The sequence below is a fragment of the Carcharodon carcharias genome, chromosome 12 (genome assembly GCF_017639515.1).
Source record: "Carcharodon carcharias isolate sCarCar2 chromosome 12, sCarCar2.pri, whole genome shotgun sequence".
NCBI classification, from domain to species: domain Eukaryota; kingdom Metazoa; phylum Chordata; class Chondrichthyes; order Lamniformes; family Lamnidae; genus Carcharodon; species Carcharodon carcharias.
Window position 1 is genome coordinate 63,857,138 of NC_054478.1, and position 19,115 is coordinate 63,876,252.

Below are 19,115 nucleotides of genomic sequence, written 5' to 3' on the forward strand. Positions count from 1 at the left end.
TTTCCTGAGTATGTGGTGTGCGACTGATGTAGTGTTTAGACTCAGGATAAGTCTGAATAAGTAATCTATATTTTTAAATTCACAAAAATCTGCTGCTGGTTGTTTAAATAGACCACACACTAAAAATGGCTTGGAAACATACATAACTTACCAAAACAACCACACTGATTGCAGCAGCAAGGAAGGGAATTGGTGGGTTTCAGTTTATTTTTCTTCCTCTGTCCGTAACAGAAAGTCAAATATCAATCAGGGCTTGGGTATAACTGTTTCAGCACGGGGAATGGTTCATGTGCCCCATTACCATCAGCCTGCTGACCTTAACTAATTTGTACCCACTAATGTTTGTCACAAATATACCAATTTACTCCATCTAATCCATTAAATATCAACCACTTAGTTTCCAGAGGCACATTCGTGATTTTCTACCCAGCCAGGAAACATTGATATAAATGTAATTTCTTCAAAACAAACCCAACAAGAGTTAAAGGAACATTGAACAATAAAATTAGGTAATTTTGTGACCTCTGTCAGCAAACTGTCAAAATTCTAACAATAAATTACAAACATATATGCATATACACACAAAAAAAACACATTTGTATATGCTTTAATTTCATAGCTACAAGTATCAGGCAAAATATGATAATTTAAAACTGAGAAGGGAGTGAATAAAAACAATAATAAATAATTCTAACTGAATATTGCTTTCAAAGGGGGAAGCACAGCTGCAATAAAAAATCTTTGCTGCACAATAATTCATTTTTGTCACTCCAAGGTATTTTAATAACACTGCCAATTTAAAGAAACCACAAGTAATCCAGTGTATCCGGGCCAACCAAGTAACAGGAAGTTTAAGGTCAGAAAATCTTCAGATTTGTAAGATGCACTATTCATGGAAATACAAAAGCTTTATTCAGATTAGTTTTGTTATGCTGGGGTTTTTTTTAATCCTTTACCTGCTTTTACACTTCCCTCCTTTCACCTGAAGGCACTGGATTATGTTGGCTTCACAGACAACCGCAACCTTTCCATATCTTTCTCAGGTCCCCATTATTCATGGGTGCATTTGGAAACTAAGTTTTGGCAGAATCAGAAATGGGATAGTCTCAAAAAAGCTCCACAACTTGGAGAAAACTCCTGAAATAGTACAAAAATTAAACTGCACAACCTGCCTACCCCAATAAAGACTGCAGAAACATATTTGAAGATAACCATTTAAGGCATTTTAAATTTATGCATACATAGTAACAGTGCACTCTCACTGATACACTGATGTATGGGCTGATATTTTCCTTAGCTATCCCTCCACAAATTAAGTGGGATAGTAGTAAAACTGATGGGAAAATGAGACCACCATTTCCTTCCACCAGCCTCGATTTTCTTTTTCCTGCCATTCCCAGGATGGACTCCGAACACTCCTTCCCTTGCCACGGAGAACATCAACAAAGGGGAGACAGTAATAACTTGGAGCAGAGGCACAAGACTCTGTGATGCTCATTTTAGAGGAGAAGGGAGCCCTGAAATAGCATTACTATTAGCATTCAGACTCAAACCATTCAGGCCTCTTTGACAAATCAGATCAGTTGCACAGGGAAGTTCAAGGCCAAAACTACAATAAACTCATCCTTTTATATGAGACAAGAACATCTTGAAGAAAAGTGACCTTTCCAAACTAACCACTGAGAGAATTAAATCTGACCTTTGTTATACTTTGAAAGACTTCAGGCTGGAAAATTATCTCTTCTTTTGCAGCTTCAGAAAATAAGAGGAGAATTAGAACCTGCAAAATTGACTGTGTTTGGTTGGGTGGGATGTAAAGATTTCTAAAATCTCAAAACCAAGCCCAATTTCCTTCAAACCCATCCACTTCCAGTTTTAACAGAGGCAGGGTGTAGGTGGGAAAACAGCCATTCCTGGGAGGCCCTGCTCTGATATCGTAAGGCTTGGATAATAAAGGAAAGTATTTTGAATGCCTTCCTGGCCGCCTGTTCTGCTACCTTCAGGGATCTGTGGGCATGCACTCTTCACTTTTCAATAACTTAATGTCATGTCAATAAGACTTGAAAAGAAACCAAAACTGTGTGTCCGAACTTTTTTTTTTGCTACTTTAAATTGGACTTCTGCTGAATCACAGAATGGTGGCTACGGGTCACATGCCTCAAGATTGGCCATCTGTTCTGGGAGCTACCAACAGAAAGTGCAAGAACAAAAGCGTTCCACTCTCATCCTTGTGAAATCTCACATCATTTTAAGGTCACATTATAATCATGAAACTAGATGACTAACAGATGAACTGATTCCTCCAGCTGGGATGATAAAAAAGATAAAGACATCAAAACTCGTATCTGAAGAAGTGTTAACAGCCACCATTTCACTGCTAAGCGAAACAATGGATTTTGGCGAAAAGTACAGAAACTCGTGCAAGGCTGCAATTAACTCATTAATCATATCACATGAGCCCATGTTTCTAACCTTTTGGATTGTTTCAATATTACATTTCTAGCCTCACAGCTCAGTCTGCTGTTTTAACATCAACTGGAAAGAACTTCAACAGGCCCTAGATGACCAAGTAGCCAGCCCCCATCTCTCAATTCCTCAAAGCTAATTTGATTTTCAAAGTCTCTGATCATCACCTGCCAAACAGTCTAAGCACAGAAAACCCATTGTACTGCAGCGTCATTTGTTTCAAGGACTTTTGTGTTGTGGTCTCCAACTAGAAACTCATCAGGACTGAACTCCGCCACGATGGAAACACTCTCTGGGCTTTGACTTCTCGAACTTTGGAAATCACATGAACTAATGTTAATTTCTTCTTTTACTGCTGTTGCCTATAGTTGTAAACCTTCCTCTTTTCTATCCCCACTTACTGTACGTGTGTGTGCGCGTGCATGTGCATGTGACATTACCAGCACTCCCCTCTGGGTTTGAATGTGAATAAACTAACCTCCTGAGCTAATCATAACATGAGTTTGCTATGAAGTATTTGTAAATTGGATAAGCCCAGGGTTTGGCAAAACACGCCACAGCTTACGTTAAGAATAATTCAAAAACACCTCCGTTTATGGACAATCGGGGAGAGGATAAAGTTCAGCTTCTCTCTCTCCTGTCCATAACATTACCATTTATTGTGTATTACCTTGCCTTGTTTGTCCTGCCCAAATACATTCCAGCACACTCCATAGAAGCACAGAAGGGGGCCATTCGACCCGCCATGTCTGCACCGGTTCTCCAAATGAGCAATTAATCTAATGCCATTCCTGCACCTTCTCCGCGTAACCCTGCACCCTTTGCTGGATTGAATTCCATTTGCCACTTTTCTGTCCTCCTGACCAATCCATTAATATCTTCGTGCAGTCTACAGCAGTTCAGACAAGAGAACGTCAACCTGAAACATTAACAGTTCATCTCTTCGAGGCTGCCTGACCTGCTGAGTATTTCTTGCATTTTGTGTTATTTCAGCTTTTCAGCATCCACAGTGTTTTGCTCTTTTGAAGCCAGTTTAACTCTTTCACAAAAGGAAGGACTAGCAAACCTCTCCACCATGATATTGGTCGCAGCCTGTTGAGGTTCAACCTGCTTGGCTCATAGAGGTACCATCTCCCCCAGGATGGTTTCAATGACACTGGAATCTAACTCCCTACCTCCTGCACCATTTCTCCAACTGAACTCCTGCCTGCTATTTTTGAACTCACTAACCCATAGAACCAGGAGTAATCTAGAGATCACAACCTTTGATATCCTACTTTTTAATTTATTTCCTAGCTGCCTAAAATCTGCCTGGAGGGCCTCAGCCTTCTTTCTACTTATGTCATTGGTACTGGTTTGAATAACCGCCTCTAGCTCTTCCTCCTACCACCACCAACCCCCCCCGCATCATGCACCCCACTCCCCGCACCATCAGAGTGTTCTTAGCAATTATTTATTTCTCTTAACTGCTTTTGTTAATTATCTTTCAATATGTTTCCCCATACCTTCCCATAAATTATTTTCCCAGAGGAAGAATGCACAAAACATCAAAAATTGTACATTTATGAGAATATCTCTGGGAATAATCAGCAGTCAAGTTTATTGACTTCATTCTTTGCTGCACTTAACTCCAGGGAAAAAAATATACCCCCATTATGTTCTTTAAACTGGTAGGTCAACACTTATAATTAATAAAATGCACATCTGGATTGTACCAGTGTTCAGAGGAACAGTCTCTAACACGTGTGCTTAGTGAAGTAGAATTCAAGAAGCCGCTGGCATTAAAGGAATCTAGTGAATACATTGTGAGTCAGACATTGCTGAGGCCTTGGTTTAAAAGTTGTTGTTTGTAATATTCAGCAATCTGAAGTATTCCAGGCAATGATTTAAACATCACATATGACTCATAGTACTTCTGCAAAATGTGTTAGCATATAATTGGTTATGTAACATTGACAATTGATGGTACTGAAGACATGATAGGGAAATATGCCAGTAAGTAATAAAACCTCAGGAGTTGCTTTCTTACCTGATTGCTCACAGTATTTGTGCTGAGAGTTTCACATCTTTGGAATTTCATACAAGTGATCTCCACTTTGGAGCTCTGATCTACCTGATCAGTGTGGGTGCACTTATGCTCTTTTACTTTGGGCCTCACATGAGGACCAAGCTGACCAGCAGCATCAACAGTACCAACAGCAGCAACAGAAAGAGCACCATAATGGTCATGGTGAACTGCACTCCGTACAACATTGCAGCATGGTATGCACATACAGGAGGCACAAGGTACAGAGCACAGAGGCTTGTCAGGTGATTCAAATGAGGAGTGGGTGGAGGAACCTGTTGCGGACAAGGTCTCAGCAAAGGGCACAGGAAGGCCTCCTATTGTGAGGTTCACTTAGGTTCCACCAGTCCACCCATTTTAAGCGACAAGCAAAAGCTACTTTCACCCACCAAGCCCCCAGCTTTCCTCCAATGCAAAGTAGTCTTGCAGTAACCCTTTCACAGCATCCCACCACCGCTCCCCCCCCCCCCAAACTGCTGTGTCAAATTCTTGTCTTACTAATCACAAGTGAAAAGGTCACTTGCAGGATAGCAACCAAAAAGGGGCAACATAGGTACGTGGGAGAAACAAATAATATTTGTGGCTCAAAAATTAAACAAACATAACATTCTAACATTGTTTAACATGCTCATGGACCTATACAAGTACAAATCTTTACTCATCCTCTTCCCAGCATTTCTAGATAATGCAACCCCTCTGGCTTCCACAGGATCAGAGGCCGGTGGCTTAGATTCCTGCTTTGATGTTGAGATGCCCATCTCAAAACTTCAGAGTTTTGGAGCCCAAGAGTGTGCTTATACAGGGGCAGACTTGACCATAGTCAGCATATAGGGTACTGACAAGGGCAGTGTGGGGCCAGAAGCAGGGCTGATTTTAACAGGTGAGAATTTGAACTGAATCATCACTTCCCTGTCCTCTTTCACCAGCATCCCACTCATAGCCTAACTACACTTTCCTGCTAGCAATAAGCTGGAAAGCACTTTGCTGCAGATCAGTGGGGCCAAGGCTAGTGCATCATAAATCCTATTCAAGGTAGCATTCATTGTGCACCAACCATTGGTGAGGGTTTGCATGCACTCATTTGATTGCTGCAGTAGATACTCCATGCATGTGGCCACTCTTCCCATGGATGAAAACATCATTGCAAAGGCCTGCATCATGCCACTCATATTTGAGACGTGTTCCTCCAATCTCTGTGAACAAGCACAGTGTGGCTGAAACACCTGCCAGCACATTGCACATTCTCTCCTGTTGCTCCAGAGTTATCCTGTACATTTACAGACCCTGGGGCTCAGCATGTGTGTGCACCTAAACAAAGCTTGGGACATCCTGTAGCTTTCGATGTGGACTGTACATTGCTGTCACTGTCTCTACCATTTGCTCCTGCTCACTTTTGATGTGTAATTCACCAGATTAAAGCCCAACTAACTTCCTTATCAATCCCACCAAGGTGTATCCAAGCTGATGCATGGTCTGCATGAGCCCTATGATAATGCACTTTCAAAATGAGTAACCTCTTTTGAGGAGTTATTGTTCTTCTCCTGCACCACCTCTTGCAGCATGCTTGAAGGTCCTGTGGGGGAAATGAAGAAATGAATTAGAACTGCCAATTTAAGAATGTTTTAGCTAATCATTATGTACTTGGTCATATTTCACAGGCTGTTGGCATCAAGTCACCATGAGTGATTAATGTTCGTCCTGTGGCTGTCTGTTATTTAATTCTGCCACCAGATAGTTGGGAGGTCCCCATCTATGATGGCCAAGCATGATGATACTCTGCTGGTGTCCAGTGCCTTCTCCTAACCAGCTGTCAATTGCAAGATAGCTGGAATGCCACTTCTGGTTCAGTATCTTTCCCTCATATTTTGTGCTCTCTCCTCCTGCAAAGGGGAAGATACCAATGAGTGGAGGGCAATGGCATGTGTATGAAGAGCATTTGTTGACAGTCACCATGTAGGAGAGACATGACGCTGCATAAAGGGGTATGTGTGTCTCATTAGGGAACAGGTTACTGTCCCCAGCCTTACATCCATACGGGCATCATTAAAATGAGAGGTAGCCATTTGAGCATGTACACTCTATTCTGTAAAATCATTAAGTTCTATTCCCAACAACAAAACCTGTCAGATTTCATGTTTGCAATGTCTCTTTAAATGCTGGATTTGAAATCAACTCATAGAACATAACAACTTAAGAAATAGGAGAAGCAGTACGTCAAACACCATTCAATATGTAATTCAGAGCTTTTCCCAGAATCTGACTTATGGACCAGAGGATGTCTTTCAACCGTATGCCTAGGAGTTCTGAATGAGGACAAAATTTTACTGTCCCCCGCTGATGGGTTTGCAGGTGGGGAGCCCATAAAATTCCCCAGGTGGCCTTACCACCACCCTCCCACTTGCCCCCAACCTGTCCACAATTTTACGTGAGGCAGGCGAGGCTTAGGGCAGCCTGCTCACCCCAACTGCAACACTTAAATGGTTCAATTATGGACCGCTTAAGGGCTGCTTCCACTGGGCCTCAATTTTGATCTGGCAGGCAAAGTTCAGGTCACCCTGCTTGGGGCTTGAGCAGAAAAAGGGTGCCTCCCTCAAGGGCCCCCTTTCCACATCGAGAACCCACACCACCACCCACACCCCATCACCCAGCCTATCCAAGACCCCCACCCCCAGGCCACACTTCCCTTCCCCACCCTTACCTGGTCCTGCACTTCGGAGCTTAGGCCAGAATTTTGGGGTTAGCGAGCAGGGGTGGGTGTGCGTCCCCAGTTGGCTGCACACCCGCCAAACTGTCAAAGGCCTATGAAGACCATTTAAACACCAATTAAACTAATTAACAGAGCTGCTTGTCCAGGGCAAGCGAAGAGCCCAGACGGCCTTTGCATTTATCATGAAACCTCATCCATGGGCGGGATGAGGTTTCATGAAGGCTTTTAAAGTTTAATAAAAGTTTTTAATAAAAGTCATTGACATGTCCCAGCTCATGTGACATGTCACATGAGAGGACAGTCTTAAAATGTTTTTCTTTCTTCGTTACACTTTTCCAAAATCAAACCATGCAAAAGAGCGCAGGCACCGACTCAGCCTACTCGCCCCCGCCAGCACAGGGAGCGTACAGTGCTTCCGGGTGCGCGTGACACTGGGCGGGCCAATTAAAATGGCGGCATGCAGTCAATCGTGGGCGGCAATTAGTCCAGTCCAATTCCCCCAATGGAGAGAAAATTCTCCTCTTAGAATCTGTGGACTGCTTGCAGTCCCAATCCTGGCCACTGGTGTTTCTGGCAGTACAGAGCTGCCAGCCCATCAGCTCTCTGAGCTGGGATTTCCGCCCAGGTGAGAGGTGGAAGTCCTGTCTCATCAGTTAATACTCCTTGGAGCATTAAATAGCTTTGGGTCAGTGGCAATCTTGAAGGTGTGCTTATTTTAACCTATATATGCGTCATACAAAGTGAAAAAAATGTCAAAATTCATCTAATCTGGAATCAATCCACATTTCAAAACTAAAAAACTCAATATCAGGATTTTCAAAATGCGCATGTTCATATGATTGATGCAACTAATGTGTCAACAGGACAGAAATAAAATGATTTCTTTAAATTCATGCAATAATGTTCTACTTTACTTTCTGAAAATGTAAATTAATGTAAATTATATATAAAATTTAATTTTTTTTCCAAGAGCTAGCCATCTTGTTGAATGTTTAGATTTGAGCAATGCCATATGATTCCATTCATTAACTACATTTACTTATCTGCTCAATTAAAAAGTGCTGTAGAGCCATGAAATCTTATGTCATTTACCATTCAGTAAATACAATTGTGATGGACACTTTAATCACATAAAATGGTTCATCTTTAAGGACTAAGAACATTCTGGAAGAATGTTTGTTTAAAAATACACTGTTCCTTAAAAAGGTCAATGCAACGACTCTGAGTGCTTTTCTTGGAAGAGACCTCCATTTACAAGAAAAGGTAATTAAGCAGTCATAAAGAAGCTGGACACCTCTTGACCCTGGTGGACTGTGTGCAAAAGGGGTCACATGGTAGTTTATGGCTCTAGAAAGAAAAACCATGCCTGGAACTGTGTTTAAAAGTTGGTTTTGGTTTTGTTTTGAGAAGGAGGACCAACTTCTTGTGTAAGAAGACAGCAGCCTTTTTGCAGTCCATAGCTGGGAGTGAACATAAGCTGCTTCTAAGTTGCTCTATGTGCTGGAATTGAGTACCTGTAGGTATTCCTCAAATCCACTTGAAAAGTAGTGCAAGGGACATTGATCGTTTCATAGATCAGCGCTGAGAGACCAACCGCATAAACCGAATGCCATTTCTCAGACTCCATCATCTTTCATTTTCCTTTGAACCACTGACTTTTAGCCTTTGGCAGAATTCCTCTGTTCTTATTTTGGGGTGCGTGTGCGTGTGTGTGTGTGTGTATATACATGTATGTGTGAGAGAGAGAGACTTCTCGAAAGAGTAATTGGTATACTTTCATATTTCATACTGTATATTAATAAGCTTTGCCTTTGTATTCGACAAGGCTGGTTTTCTAATAAACTAATGCGCAGAGTTTTATGTCCCGTGGACAGGCGCGCACCCAACCCAATAAGGTATAAAATCGTGCGAGATGACGTCAGGCGAGCATTCCAATGTCATCGCACACTCGCCAACAATTAAGCGGGCAATTAAGCCCATTAATGGTGAAATTTTCTGCAATTTTTAATGGCCCATCTAACCTTACAGTTGGCGGAAGGGCAAATCGGCCTTTACATCTTTCATCAAACCTCATCCAAGGGTGGGATGAAATCTCCATTAGGGAACAAAATAAAAATAAATATCTGTGGACAGCATTTTTATGAGGTATGCTTTCAGGTGCTTGATTGTGATGCATGGACATTTTTTTTTTGCAGCTTTTTACAGCTTTATTTCATTATTTGCAGGTCAGCAGCTCCCTGAGGCAGCTGTCTGCCTTCAGGGAGCTTTCGCAGTGCTCACCCGCACCCATGGTGACATCGTCGCCCAACCTTCTTCCTGCTCCCACCCGGCAGCGCTGAGCTTTTCAGCCCGCATTGCAGGTTGGCTGGCCATCAATTGGCCAGCCAGCGTGAAATTGCAGTCAGGGACCGATCGCGGTCAGAGGTCTGTTTTCGCTCCTGGGCCAGACAATCGTGAGCACCCGATGACCTAAAAATTCAGGCCAATAAGTTTGTTGTTTATTGAAAAAAGCTTAGGTGAAATCTCTTTTATTCTGGGTAACAGTAGCAAAGGTAAATAATTGGTTATTTTGGTGAGAAGCAAACTTTTAAACTAATGGTGACACCTGTGGAGTAATGGGGCTAGTCAAACTGCACATTCCTCCCATCCCAGTCATAACACAGTTCATGTAAACATTTAGGTTTACATTCAATCTTAATCATTTTTCCTTCAAACTTTATGTTATGAGATCTCTAAAAGGCCAAAAGAACATTATCATACAAATCTACCCATTTTGTGATCAGATTATTTAGGTTTTATATTGCTGAAAAGTTAATACATCATAGATTTATCAGTAGGTCCCTGTATTCATAAATAACCTTACTGAATTGAAGAGATGAATATGTACAAACTTTCCCATTTTTATACTTAAAAAGTATGTAATTAGACGTTTTCAAGAGTGTACCAAGTTATAAAAACAGGTTAAAGCACGATAAAATATCTACAACCAGGATAGTAAGAAGCTGAGAAGAAAGTTTAACTGAAAACTAATTCATTGTAGGAGACACTAGAAATAGGGCTAGAATTTGCCAAAAGGGAATAGTGCAAGGAATGTATCATTGAAAATGCCATTCTTGTGGGTTTAATGTCCCTGTTTAGATTACGAAAATCATACTGAATGTGGAAAATCAGAATTTTATCTGGTTGATAAAACCACTACCATTACTGATGAATTACAAAATAAATCAAGATACAAAATAAAAACTTAATATAGATATTTTGCAATCTACAAAGTTTGTACATTATGACACTGTTTTAAGCTGCCACATTGAAATGTTAAATTGAATAGGCATTTAATTATGCCAGGTAAATTGATCTGGTGGCATTTACCTCAGCAAAACAGTAATTCTCCAGGACTCCAAACTTTTTCAGTTCAAACTAACAATAGATTCATCCAATTATTTAATCAAAAAATACATCTAACAATAGATTCATCCAATTACTTAATCAAAAAATACATCAATAGTAAGCAAATAAACAAAAAGCTATTGACCCAAATCTTCCAAGGAGCGGCAATCATTGTCCAATTACCACTCCGCTCGAACAATCCCCCTACAAAACACTGCTCCGCATTTCTTCCAGGACCTTTCAAGTCTGGCTTTTCCAGAAATGCAGAGTGTAGCGCCCCTCAGAGGACTCCATCATAGTAGATTAGAGTTGGGGGAATAAAAGAAATGCCCCCTTTTTAAGGCACTAGCTGCCAAATGGTAAGTTTAATGGTCCAGTTTGAATGTTAGTGAATGGGTAAGTGGTTGAATGAGTAGGGGTAGCTCAATGAGGTAAGTGGGTAGATGGGCAGGATGGTTGAGGTAGGTAAGCGGGTGAGTTGGCAGGTGGGTGAGATGGCAGTCAAGTCTGGAGAGTAGTTGGGTGGGGCCAGGGGGATAGTCAGGTCAAGTTGGGGGAGTCAGTGTGCGTGATTAGGGGGTCAGTTGTATAGTTATCCAGTTGTTAGACTAGATTTTAATCTAACATTTCCTGGGTAACTACCCAGGTAAGTACATCAGAACTGTCCGAAGTCTCCGACTCTAGCTTGTAGTTGGAGACATTCATGGAGAGTCCCAGGAAGCAGGGAAATTGCCCATCAGAGGTTGAAACTTCCTTGGCAATTCCCACGTGGGTCAGCAATTCAGGACTTCCACAGGGTCTCAACATGCATCTCGGTCATACATCCGATCTCTGACAATCTGGAAACCAGAAAACTTGGGCCATTACAACAGAGCAGTCTGGCAGCCTTAAAGAACATATATGGTATATGTTTAAAAGGAACTTAAAATTCCATAACTCCTTTTTAGAGTCAATTTATTATAGAGGCAATTTATGATTACTCACAGTTATAAGGCCTTGCACATCTGTTTTTTTCCAGGAAATAGTCTTTCCAACCCTTCACCTAATTTCCCATCAAATCCTAAAGATACTTAGTCCTGGTAGTACAATGTCATTAGCACTGTAATCTTCCATTACCAAGTGGTTATTTTTGGTATAAACCTATTCACCGAGTGTGTGCAGGCTATGTGCTACTCAAGGGATCAGATACAAGCCTGTTCTTGTCATCACGTAACATCTGTATATACACACTTTCCAGCAGGCATCAATGGATAATGATCTGAAGCAAAACACATGGCTGGTTTTAAACCCATCCCCTCCCCATGGATGTGAAGGTTAATATTAGTACCGCAACAGCTGCCCTGGTTGAAATTTGATAACATATTACAGTTTAATAACCTAGGCTAGGATCTTCTTGAACTGGACAGCTCAGTACCACACCACGTAGTGTACTTACTCAACAAGGGGTTTATCTAAAAGGTTCTTCAAAAAGTTAGGTGACATTACTGTAAATTCTAATCAGAAACAATAACATTTTCTCATGAGCAAAAGCAGAATTACCTGGAAAAACTCAGCAGGTCTGGCAGCATCGGCGGAGAAGAAAAGAGTTGACGTTTCGAGTCCTCATGACCCTTCGACAGAACTTGAGTTCGAGTCCAAGAAAGAGTTGAAATATAAGCTGGTTTAAGGTGTTGGGGGGGGGGGGAAGAGAGAGAGAGAGAAGTGGAGGGGGGTGGTGTGGTTGTAGGCAAAAGCAGTGATAGAAGCAGATCATCAAAAGATGTCATAAACAACAGAACAAAAGAACACATAGGTGTTAGAGTTGGTGATATTATCTAAACAAATGTGCTAATTAAGAATGGATGGTAGGGCACTCAAGGTATAGCTATAGTGGGGGTGGGGGGAGCATAAAAGATTTAAAATATTTAAAAATAATGGAAATAGGTGGGAAAAGAAAAATCTATATAATTTATTGGAAAAAAACAAAAGGAAGGGGGAAACAGAAAGGGGGTGGGGATGGAGGGGGGAGCTCAAGACCTAAAGTTGTTGAATTCAATATTCAGTCCGGAAGGCTGTAAAGTGCCTAGTCGGAAGATGAGGTGTTGTTCCTCCACTTTGCGTTGGGCTTCACTGGAACAATGCAGCAAGCCAAGGACAGACATGTGGGCAAGAGAGCAGGGTGGAATGTTAAAATGGCAAGCGACAGGGAGGTTTGGGTCATTCTTGCGGACAGACTGCAAGTGTTCTGCAAAGCGGTCGCCCGGTTTTCGTTTGGTCTCTCCAATGTAGAGGAGACCACATTGGGAGCAACGAATGCAGTAGACTAAGTTGGGGGAGATGCAAGTGAAATACTGCTTCACTTGAAAAGAGTGTTTGGGCCCTTGGACAGTGAGGAGAGAGGAAGTGAAGGGGCAGGTGTTGCATCTTTTGCGTGGGCATGGGGTGGTGCCATAGGAGGGGGTTGAGGAGTAGGGGGTGATGGAGGAGTGGACCAGGGTGTCCTGGAGTGAGCGATCCCTACGGAATGCTGATAGGGGGGGTGAAGGGAAGATGTGTTTGGTGGTAGCATCACGCTGGAGTTGGCGGAAATGGCGGAGGATGATCCTTTGAATGCGAAGGCTGGTGGGGTGATAAGTGAGGACAAGGGGGACCCTATCATGTTTCTGGGAGGGAGGAGAAGGCGTGAGGGCGGATGGGCATGAGATGGGCCGGACACGGTTGAGGGCCCTGTCAACGACCGTGGGTGGAAAACCTCGGTTAAGGAAAAAGGAAGACATGTCAGAGGAACTGTTTTTGAAGGTAGCATCATCGGAACAGATGCGACGGAGGCGAAGGAACTGAGAGAATGGGATGAAGTCCTTATAGGAAGCGGGGTGTGAGGAGCTGTAGTCGAGGTAGCTGTGGGAGTCGGTGGGTTTGTAATGGATATTGGTGGACAGTCTATCACCAGAGATTGAGACAGAGAGGTCAAGGAAGGGAAGGGAAGTGTCAGAGATGGACCACGTGAAAATGATGGAGGGGTGGAGATTGGAAGCAAAATTAATAAATTTTTCCAAGTCCCGACGAGAGCATGAAGCAGCACCGAAGTAATCATCGATGTACCGGAGAAAGAGTTGTGGAAGGGGGCCGGAGTAGGACTGGAACAAGGAATGTTCCACATACCCCATAAAGAGACAGGCATAGCTGGGGCCCATGCGGGTACCCATAGCCACACCTTTTATTTGGAGGAAGTGAGAGGAGTTGAAGGAGAAATTGTTCAGTGTGAGAACAAGTTCAGCCAGACAGAGGAGAGTAGTGGTGGATGGGGATTGTTCAGGCCTCTGTTCGAGAAAGAAGCTAAGGGCCCTCAGACCATCCTGGTGGGGGATGGAGGTGTAGAGGGATTGGACGTCCATGGTGAAGAGGAAGCGGTTGGGGCCAGGGAACTGGAAATTGTTGATGTGACGTAAGGTGTCAGAGGAATCACAGATGTAGGTGGGAAGGGACTGGACAAGGGGAGAGAGAAGGGAGTTAAGATAACGAGAAATGAGTTCTGTGGGGCAGGACCAAGCTGAGACGATTGGTCTACCGGGGCAGTTCTGTTTGTGGATTTTGGGTAGGAGATAGAAGCGGGCCGTCCGAGGTTGGGTGACCATCAGGTTGGAAGATGTGGGAGGAAGATCCCCAGAGGAGATGAGGTCAATGACAGTCCTGGAAACAATGGCTTGATGTTCAGTTGTGGGGTCATGGTCCAGGGAGAGGTAGGAGGAAGTGTCTGCGAGTTGATGTTCGGCCTCCGTGAGGTAGAGGTCAGTGCACCAGACGACAACAGCACCATTTTCTCATCTCACTTTTGATAATAAAGCATCAGGACGTCACCTTTCATAGTCTTGCTAAAAGTCACCAACCAGCATTCTGCCATGTATTAATGAAATTCCTTAAACCCTTTCCTCTGTAATAATATTGCTGGGATAGTACTCTGTCTAGTCTACATTACTGTTGCGTCTTTGGACATCAATATCCATTCCATGCCTGTGCAGTTCAATTAGGACTCTCAACTAGCATGCGCATGCAGAATCATGCTCAAAATATCCCAAGCAGACATACTCACACTATTTTCAGTGTGCCAAGAACTGTTCCATTTCAACAACCAAAATGTTGAGAAACTTAGTAGTCAATTTTGAGATTTATAGAGCATGCTGTAATGATCCCTGTGGGGCAAACCAAACTAACCAAATTTACTGAATGACCCCCAAATGAAGAAATTACCAAGATTCTACTTTTTATAGCTAATTTATCATGAATCACAATCAAAGCAAATTACACATGAATTAGCAGGCAAATGATACTTCAAATAAAAAAGGGAAATTTCACTTTAAATAGTCGAAAGGTCTTGCACAACCACAAGAATTCCCCTTTAGCATGTATGGCATTATATAGCTACAGAGTTCCACAACTGTTGTTCTTTTATGCATGCATCAGAGGTCAAGAGTCCTTCCTGACAACAGCTTCCCCCCACCCCCATCACCCCTTGTTTCACAGGTAGAATTATTATCAGTAAGGCACACTTCTATGAATCCTTTCTCAGTCGAGTCACAACAGTCCCAATGGTGTTGCTTTCCAGAATTCCTTTTCAACTGAAAACCAATAAAACCCCAGTTCACAGTTTAACCACTTATGGGAAAACACCCAGCTTTTTAGCATCTCCAAGCTATTCACAGTTTCCAGCTTTTAGACCTTTGTAGCCAGTTTATACAGTGCCTCCAAAAGCTCCCGTATCCTTTTCTACAAAACAGAAAAACTGATTATTCCTGAGAGATTTGTTTCTTCTCCTCACAAGAGTTTGGTGTGTTCCTCTTTCTGTCATTGACTGTTTGCTCTTGTTGACTGCATCTGTGCCTTCATCTCCAGCTCCTTTGCTTGTAGCTCTCCTTTATGTCTGTTAGCCACATGAATTCTGGTCTCAACCTCCTTATTGTTGGTACTGCTTCCAGGTCAAGGATCACCAGCTCATATGGACCATCATTTATTCTTATCCAAGAAAATACAGTTGGTCCCTTTACACTTGATGCAAACTCTTAAAAGTCCTTTCAAAACATTCTTAAAAACAATTATGTTTCCACAGACATTTTCCTTACTATACTGCTTCTAGGGTCAATAGGTCATCACAATGCATAATTTTCAACTAGAAGTAAGTACAGTAAAACTTCTTAGCAAAATCAAATTTATTAACAAGAATGAGGCCACATTGTGGCCTTCCACCAAAAACTATTTTCTAGTTTCTGAATCTTGCCTGTTTCTGACTGATTGCTGAAGCAGCTGGTTGCAATTTCAGTGAGCTGCCTGACCCCGAACTGAGGTTAAAATACCATATCCTATCCAGCATTAAGACCATTGACCATTTATTTCCACCTCTGCAACGTCACCATTTTACCTCACTCTCACTGCTGTTGAAAGGTCCTCTTTGTTGCTTTGAGGTTCGATATCTCAAATTTTCTCTTTGCTGATCTCCTTCCTTAACCCTACAACTTGTCCAAACTCTGCTGCCCACATCCTATTTCCTGCTCTAAAACTCACATTTTTTATCATTCCTCTTCCTGCCAAACTCCATTAACTTCAGTATCCTCCAACCATTCATATCGTCCCCTCTTCTGATTCTGATTTTCATTACATACCCTACCACTCCATCCAGTCTATCTGAGTTTTCAAAAATTTGGGCCCTATACTCTGGAATTCTATTGGTAAACCCCTCTAACATTGCTACCTTTGCTCAGCTTCAAAAGCCTCCACAAAACCTACTTCTTCATCTATGCCTTAACTAATTTCTCTAACTACTGATCAGTGTCACTTCTACCCAAGGAAAGCATCTTGGGCGGTTAACAATGTGTAAATAACAGTAATAACAACTTATATTTATATAGCCTTCAACATAATGAAACATCCAAAGACACTTCACAGGAGCATTAGTATGACACTGAGCCATGTAAGGAGATACTAGGTCAGAGGATGAAGACACATCCACCAATGGGGAAAAATTAAAATTGGGAATGCACAAATGTTCAGAATTAGAAGAATTGGAGAGCTGTGATGCTGGAGGAGATTACAGAGATATGGAGGGTTGAGGCCACCGAGGGATTTGAAAACAAGGATGAGAATTTTAAAATCAAGATGATGGTTTACTGGGGGTGTAGCTCAGCAGGTGATAGGGAACCAGGGCTTACTGCAAGTTAAGCCACGTGCAGAGTTTCGAGTGAGCTCAAGTTCCAGGGGGTAGAATGTGAGAGGCCAGCAGTGCACTGGAGAAGTCAGCTGTAGATGTAACAAAGGTGTGAATGAGGGTTTCAACTGCAGATGAGCTGGAGAGAGGAGTGAAATCAAGAGATGTTACAGAGGTGGAAATAGGCTGTCTTTGTGATGGCACAAATAAGACGTTGGAAGCTTATCTGCAAATCAAATGCAACACCAAGGTTGCGAACAAACTGGTGGCCACAATCAATAGACTGTCATTTTTTGACTTGATAAGAACTGTTTCAGTATTGTTGCAGCAGTGGAAGTCCAATTGGAGGAATTCAAACATGAAGTTCTGGGAAAGATGGGAACAGGACTGGGCGGCTGGGATACATTCAAGGACTTTGGAGAGGAATGGGAGGTTGGAGGTGGAACAATAGTTTGCAAGGATGCTGGAGGTCAAGGTTTGCTTTTTGGAGCAGAGTGATAACAGCAGATTTAAAGGAGAGAGGGGCAACATTTGAAGTGAGAACTGTTTAGAATTTCAGCTAACATGGTGGGGGTGCAGAAGGGAAGTTGGGTTATCAGCAGTTCAGTGGAAACAGGTTCACAGGAACAGCAGGTAGGTCTTAATGAGCAAGATGAGCTCAGAGAGAGAGCACGAGGGGAGATATGAAAAAATCTAGAGAAAGATGCAAGTTCAGGACTGCGACAGGGGAGGGTGCTAAAAGAAGTTTGGCCATATGGACTAGTGGAAGGGAGGGATGCAGCAGAGACAACTGATCGGATTATCTCAGGCTTAGTGAAAAAGGAGTCCATGACTTGATGTTGCAGGTGGAGGAAACAGGGCAGAGGGGTTTAGGAAGTTGGTTTGCAGTAAATAAAAGCTGGACGTTATCTTTGCATTACATGATGATCATGGAATAGTGAACAGTTTTAGCAGATGTGAACAGGACTCGATAGTGTTTTAAGTAGTCCAGCCAGTTCTGGTGCTGTATAAATGTAATTGTTGTTGCAGCCATGCATGTTAATAAATGCCACTGTTCAAAACTATTTTCAAAATATATTTCTAGGAGGTCCCATTTGTTTACATCTGTGAATGGAAAACCTGTTTAATTTTAAGATGCATTCGCTAAATCAAATACATAACACAGTTGCCTAGTTGCACATCAGTCAATCTTAAAGCAAGCAAATTCCACTATAGAGCTAATTAATTTCATCACATGTCACCTTCAGGGATTACACAAAGTAAATGCCACAACTGGAATAGAAGAGCAGAAAGAAATAGGGATTTAGATATACATTTTTTTAAAGGTAGAGGACAAATTAATAAAGCTACAAAAATGTGCATGAAATATTAGGTTACATAAGTAATAGCATGAAATACAAATGAAGATAAGTAATGCTACATCCATACAAATAATAGTTTCTGCCATACATTTAGAATATTGTGTCCCGTTTTAGGTGTCCTACTTTTGGAAGGACATCAAGGGCATGGAGAGGATACAAAAGAGGTGATACTTGGGATAAAAAGCTTTTTCTGAAAGGAACGGAGCATCTTTTCAATGGCTCAAAGAAAGTTATGAAATTAGATGATTTTCACAATTTTGATATATTTGATATATGTAAAAATTAGGCAAAGGGCAGAGGAATTGAACTAAATAGATGGGCACAGACAAAATGGCTTCCTTCTGTGCTGCAAAATTCGATAATTCTATTGTATCATATCTAAAATTAATCCAGAACAAATAATTAACTAAACAGAGAAACTGAGCATCAATACACAAGACACAGGTATGTCTGGCAAAGTTGCCCAGCTCCATACACATCAGTGATGTCTTGATAAAGAAAACCCTTTCATTTCATTTTGTTAAAAACAGCTTTGTAAGATTAAAGTACCTACCATATCACTTTGTCATGAGCAAATCCATTTTGACTAGTGTTCCAGGTTTACCCATTTAAAGACTATGATAAATTTAAACTCCATCTACATATCTAAATTTACAATAAATTTAATTCAACAACATTCAAGTGGGACCTGATAATTCCAGACATTTAAATATACATTTATTTTTAAGACATAACTGTCAAGATCAAATATTTATTGCAAACTTTTATGATGGGCAGTTCTATGTTTGTTGGTCACAATATAATAAACTTGGTTTGTAGTATTGATCCTATAGGAAATCTGACGTCAAAAATATAATTTGCCATTGAAGAGGCGGAGCATCTAAAATGTGAGTAATGCTATTTTTTAATGTTTCTAGGTTTAATAAAAGTAATAGGAATAAAGCAATTAGGTTC